The sequence below is a fragment of the Belonocnema kinseyi genome, chromosome 8 (assembly GCF_010883055.1).
Source record: "Belonocnema kinseyi isolate 2016_QV_RU_SX_M_011 chromosome 8, B_treatae_v1, whole genome shotgun sequence".
NCBI classification, from domain to species: domain Eukaryota; kingdom Metazoa; phylum Arthropoda; class Insecta; order Hymenoptera; family Cynipidae; genus Belonocnema; species Belonocnema kinseyi.
This window is the reverse complement of record NC_046664.1, coordinates 55,765,706-55,772,223: the sequence shown is the minus strand read 5'-3', so window position 1 is coordinate 55,772,223 and position 6,518 is coordinate 55,765,706.

Here is a 6,518-nt window from a genome sequence, read left to right as displayed (position 1 = left end):
TTCTTGTGACTGTGGTCCAGCATTGAGCAAGGGTTCTGCGACAATAGCACATGGTGCCTAGTGTCTAACAAAGAGTGAATATTTTGAAAGAGTTATATGGAAAGGGTGCAGATGAAAGGTGGACGCGAAATGTCCAGGAAAAAAGAGGGAGATAAGGCAAATTGGCAAGCGTAGGATGGCGGCAGATGGTCCAAAATTTGGATTCAGGTAGGCGAACATTCGAACAGATCGGAAGCAAACGCGAGAGATGGCAGACACCTGCTCGGCCAAGGGGGAGTCTGATGGGGATGGTGGAGCAGCCGAGTGGAAACGTTTTTTAAATAACCGTCCACACTCAGCAGGTCCGAGATATGTGGCGCGGCGCTTCTCTTTTAGTCTTTTGCTTTTGCTTTTGCTTTTGCCTCGTCGGCTGGAAGGTTAGAAGAAAATTGCAGACTTGCAGACCGGTACGGAAGCATGCCTCGAAACTATATTTTGTTTTTCTTGCACGTCATATACTGGGTGTCTTCCATCCTTAAGGGCATTTATTTCAATCTGGTTCCTAGTCTCTTTCTTCTCTCGAACCTTTTGTTTCAATAATTTTAATAATAGCACATTATTCGTTTGTAATCATTTTGTTTTAAACTGTTTCTATTTTTGTTTAAATTAAGAAAAGTACAATTTTAATGCATCTGGAAAAGGCAACCTAGCAGGGTGCGTAATGTTAGCTTGGTTCGGTTTACGCATAAAGCCGAGCGTCAACCGGAAAAAGCTAGCATTATGCACCCTGCTAAAATTCCCGAATTTTTCTTACAGTATCGTACCACGGACTTAAGGGCATTTATTTTAATCTAGTCTCTATTCTCTTTCTTCTCTCAAACCATTTGTTTTAATAATTTTAATGATAATATTTTTCTATCATTTTGTTTTCAACTGTTTCTATAAACCACTTTTATGTAAACCAACTGTTATATAAACCAAAAAAAGAAAAAGTTAACATGACGCACCCTGTTAGGTTGCCATTGACACCCTGGAAAAATTTCCGTTTTTTTCTTCACAATATGGTACCCAGTACTTAAGGGCATTTATTGAAACTGGTTTCTATTTTCTTTTTTATCTTTTGCCTTTTGTTTTAATAAGTGTGATAATAATAAGTTGTTTTTAATCATATTCTTTTAAACTGTTTCTATTTTTGTTGAAATTAAGAAAAGTATCATTTGAATGCATCTGGAAAAGTCAACCTAACAGGGTGCGTCATGTTCACTTAGTTCGGTTTACGCATAAACCCGAGCGTAAACCAGAAAACGCTGGCATGATGCACCCTGCTAAAATTTCCGAATTTTTTTACAGTATGGTACCCGATACTTATCTGGTTTCTATTCTCTTTCTTCTCTCGATCCATTTGTTTTATAAATTTTAATCATAATTTGTTTTTAATATTTTTCTTTTAAACTGTTTCTATTTTTGTTTGAATTAAGAAAAGTACAATTTCAATGTGTCTGCCAAAGGCAACCTAGCAGGGTGCATCATGTTAAATAAATTCATGCAGTAAAGGCTGATTCCATGCAAGTTTCAAACTTTAAAAATATAAATATAATTTTCGCGCCTTTGACTATAATCGCAATTACAGTTATTTTGACTTTTGATTCTAAACTTAAATGTATTTTTAGGCCCTAAAAGACCCATGCAAAGAATTTTTTTTTTAATTTCATGACTTTTACCATTTTTTATTGTGTGCAAAATTTCGATTTTGAATAAAAAATTATATTCTACGTAACTACGTCCATCATCAGAATTTTATTTTACAAAAAAATTTTCAGTAATCGTTTGTTAAATGAAAATAAATGAATTTGTTTAATAAAAACAAATTCGATAAAAAATGAAGACATCGTTTTAAAAATATGGGAAAAAAATAATGGGGACAGATTTTGATATGTAAAAAAAGATTTTTTCTAAAAATGAACAAAATTAAAGAATTTTATTTTTCCGGCCTATCATAATGCGTTTCCTACATATTATTCTCTTTTTACCCTCAAAGCTATTTTTTAGTGAAATTTTTTATATATATTTTTTAATTTAAAAATTGCAATATTAATGTGTGTAGCAAAGGCAATCTAGCAGGGTGCGTCATGTTTGTTTTCTTCGGTTTACGCATAAAGCCGAGCGTAAACCAGAGGAAGCTAACATAACGCACCCTGCTAGTCTTCCTTTGCCAGGCGCATTAAAAGAGCACTTTTTTAATTTTGAAAACAAAATAGATACAGTTTCACTCTTAGAAAAAAGTGGAGAGAAAAAGTGAATAATACGTAGAATACGTATGCACAAATATTATAACTAATGATTCAACAATTTGGCCATTGTAATTTGTTGAAATTTTGTTATAAGCTAAGTTTACAATTAAAGCGTTACTTTCACATACTCAAAATTCAAAACTCGATTATTTAAAATTGAAAAATATATCGAATTTCAAACTTTTAATCTAAAAACTGTCAAAAGCAATTAAATTTAATTTTCAGTAATATAAATAAATAATTAATTTTTGATATATTGAGCACTTCATATCGAAAATTAATTAATTCGTCTCCTTAAAAGTTGACCAATTGTAGCAAAATAATCATTCCAAGCTAGATAATTTTTAAAGTGAAGTATTTAGAAATGTTTGATATCAAAAATGGAAAACTTATATAAAATCAGTTTACTATTTTTTGACTGAAAAATTCTAGTAAGCATACACTTATACAGAAAAAAGTCGCAGACGCTTTACATTAAAAATCTACTAATTTTACAAATAGGTATTTATGTAAGAAAGATTTTGTGCACGTTTTGTATATTTTACACTATAAGAATAATGATTTTTCTTCATAAATTGAAGAAAAGTTTTCGTGAAGATAATTTATTTATGCAACTAAAAGTAACTTTAATTTGCAGAAAATCCTTTGAAAAAATAGTCATAGTACGGCAAAATATCAAATTTAATTAAAGAAATAAATTTCGTACTCGATATACAAAAATTGCCAAAAAATTATGAAGTACTTTCGATTTTTTCGTAAAAAACTCCTTATCCTCATCGGGAAAATTTCCTAGTATTTTCAGATATACATGCCGTTTTATAATCAATTTGGTGTGTTTCCTAATTTTTCAGAAATCAATCAATATATTCGGAAAATTTGCTGATTTACGGAAAATTTGCCAATTTTTCGGGAAAACCTTTTATTCATTGATTTCGGAAATATTTTCTACTACTAGATTTATGACAGATTTCCAAAATGTTGTGCCATGCAGATGTTAGTTCGACAGACTCAAGATGGTAGTCATCAGGTTGCGAAAAACCTATTAATCTCACCTTGGAGTTGAGGATATTTTCTACCTGAGATTCTTCAAGCCTCAAGCTCAAGAGGTTAATTGTAAGACTTTTCTTCAAGGACTTCCGAGAGGATCTGTGTATGTTTGCTATTCTACTTTTAGGGCCTTCAGGCCCTTCAGGATAGGCCTTTAGGGAAATTCTATTTTCAGTTTCAGAAATCTCTATTTCAGTTTCTTGTTTGGCAATACTTACCTTTGCATATTTTTGTTTCTCTAAATTCCTGAGTAAGAATTTTGAAATAATATAGAAAATTTTATTACTTTAGAAAACTAAACATTATTTAAAGTCCATTCTTTAGTGCAAACAATTCAGCCTTTCAAAATTTTCCGAAGGTGTATGGTGTTAAAGAAACTGAAAAGCGAATCGGCAAACTCTTTTCACAATTTTTTCCTTTCCATAAATTTGCCTCTGGAAAAAAGTTTTTATTTCTCAGAATAAATGTTAGTTCTTGTCGAAAAAAATGTTATTTTGGGACTTCCTCTACCATTTCCCTATAAATATTCGAAGGGATACTATGACATCTCTGACATTCATTTCATGAACAAATTTTTATATTGATGTACTTGTTCTTACAAACAAAAATCCGATTGTGTCATTTTTTTAAACAAAATATTTATTTAAAAACCTTCTCAATTTTGAAATATAAAACAATTTTTTTGAAATTTTAACACTAAAAGATATTGTATTGTTTTTTTTTTTTTTGTAAATATCAAGATTCGTGATATGAAATCGCCGTCAATGTCAAAAAAAGCTACAAAAATCTTGTGAGATTAAAAAAAAATCAACTGATTTTTAACCAGTCCTCACCTAATTCTAGTCTATCAAAACGTTTGACATCAAATTTTATGAAGAGTCTGTAGTTTAAAAAATTGTACGTATTTAGTGTAAAAATTGAAAATTACCAAATAACGTGAATCGAAAAATTTGTAAATTTAATTTTAATTGAATTACAGGAGGAATTTTTAATGACAATTATTCAATCAATTCAGTTTGTTGCATTTAGTTTCATTTGGTGAATTACTGATTGAATGAAAATTAAATTAATTGACTACACCTATCTTTTTTTAATGCAAATAAAAGCATAAAATCCTACCAAAAGCGTCTGCGGTGCAAAAAATCTGCCAAGTACAAGTACATGAATTTGTGAAATCAAAGTTGCTCAAGTAATTTGGGAAAAAATATTAACACTAAAAAACATTATAATATTTTTTATGAAGTATCCTGCATACATTCTGAAAATCCATTTAAGAGATTGCATTATAAAACTTGACGGATCCAGCCAATTTTTAAAATGTAAGAAAAAAGCCTTTAAAAATGTATTTTAAAACATTTCTACAGCGTTATTTATGATAAAAGTTTATAAAATTTAATTTTCTAAATTTCTATGAAATACGTTGAAAAACAAGTTTATTTGAATAGGAATATTTTTTCTACGATTGCATTGAACATATTTTTTAGTGCAATATGAATACTTAACTTCTAAAAATGTTAATATGTAACTGAAAATATTGTATTTTTAAAAAAAAAATAATTTTTTCAATTAACTTTTTGATATTGCGTGTATGTTTAAGAAATTATGAGAGTTTACACAACTGCCAAAATACAGGTGACCTCATATCACATTCAACTACAGCTGTTCAAATCAAGACAGGCCATATTTAGTAATCTATGTTGTGGGTTATTTTGAAAAAGAATGGTTGCAAAATCTAATATCTCGTAAAAAAATTGAACAAAATGGATATTCCTTGAGTGAGATTAAAGTTAATTAAATGCATGATGAAGAAAAATCATTTTAAAAAAGTTGTTCTGAAAATCCCAGTCTGGAAAATCCATGGATGGTCAGTATTTTTTGTACAACAAACCTGAAAAGTTTTAGAAACATCATAAAAATGGATATTTTTAGAATTTCAAGGTTCCTGAATCCATATCTGATATCATTATTAACAAATTCAAAATGGAGGACGATCAATCGTAAAATAGTTGGGAAATTTATAGAAATGGTTATATTTAGGAATTCGAGGTCGCAGAATCCAAACCTGGTATGAAAATCTTAAAATTAAAAATAGTAGATCAAATATGACGGACCATAAATTATAAAAATGGCAGAAAGTTTACAAAAACGGTCATTTATAGGTTTTTTTATTGGCCGGTCCAAATATGGTATCAAAATCTTAAAATTAAAAATGGGTTTCACGGTCACTCGATCCAAATATGATATTATACGTGAAAAATTCAAAAAAGCGGATCATAATACTTTCAGTAGGTAGGAAGATTATAGAAGCGGTTATCTTTAGAATTTTGAGGTCACTTATTCCAAATCTGATATCAGAATTTTAAAATGAAAAATACCAGATCAAATGTAGCAGACCATGAATTAGGAAAATGGTAGCAACTTTGCAAAACTGGCACTTTGTCGATTTTTGTGTCAGCTGAATCAAAATATGGCATCATAGTTTTAATATTAAAAATGGCAGACCATAAATCGTAAAAAGGGTAGGAACTTGATAGAAATTTAGGATTTTTAGGTCGCTGAATCCAAATCTGACATAATTTTAAAATTCCAAATGGTTAAATGTAAATCGTAAATTAGGTAGGAATATTATGGAAGTGGTTATTTCTAGGCGTTCGAGGTTGCTGAAACCAAAACTGATATCAGAATTTCAAAATTAAAAATAGCAGATCAAATATTGCAGGCCATAAATTAAAAAATGTTAGAAACTTAAAAAAATGGTCATATGTAGATTTTGTCGTCTTTGAATCCAAATCAAATACAATTCTTTTTCAATTCTGAATGGCGGACCATATATCGCAAAAATGATAGAAACTTTCCAACAATTTTCATATGAAGGTTTTTGAGGTCGCTGAATCCAAATTTAATAATACATTTTTATAATTCAGAATATCATAAATTTAAAATTCAAAATACGGAAATACAAAATGGTATAATTTAAGTTTTTGAGGTTGCAGAATCTAATTCTGAGATCATAATTTCGAAATTAAAAAGTATGGACCAAACATTGATTTATAAAAATTACTGAATTTTGATGGATTCTCTAGGTCCAGAAATTCGGATCAACTTTCCTCTACATTTTTTTCTCATTCTACTTTGGTCAATGCTTTCCTGAGATATTCAGACTTAAAATAATTTTTTTTTAAATATCCTACTGTGCAATAT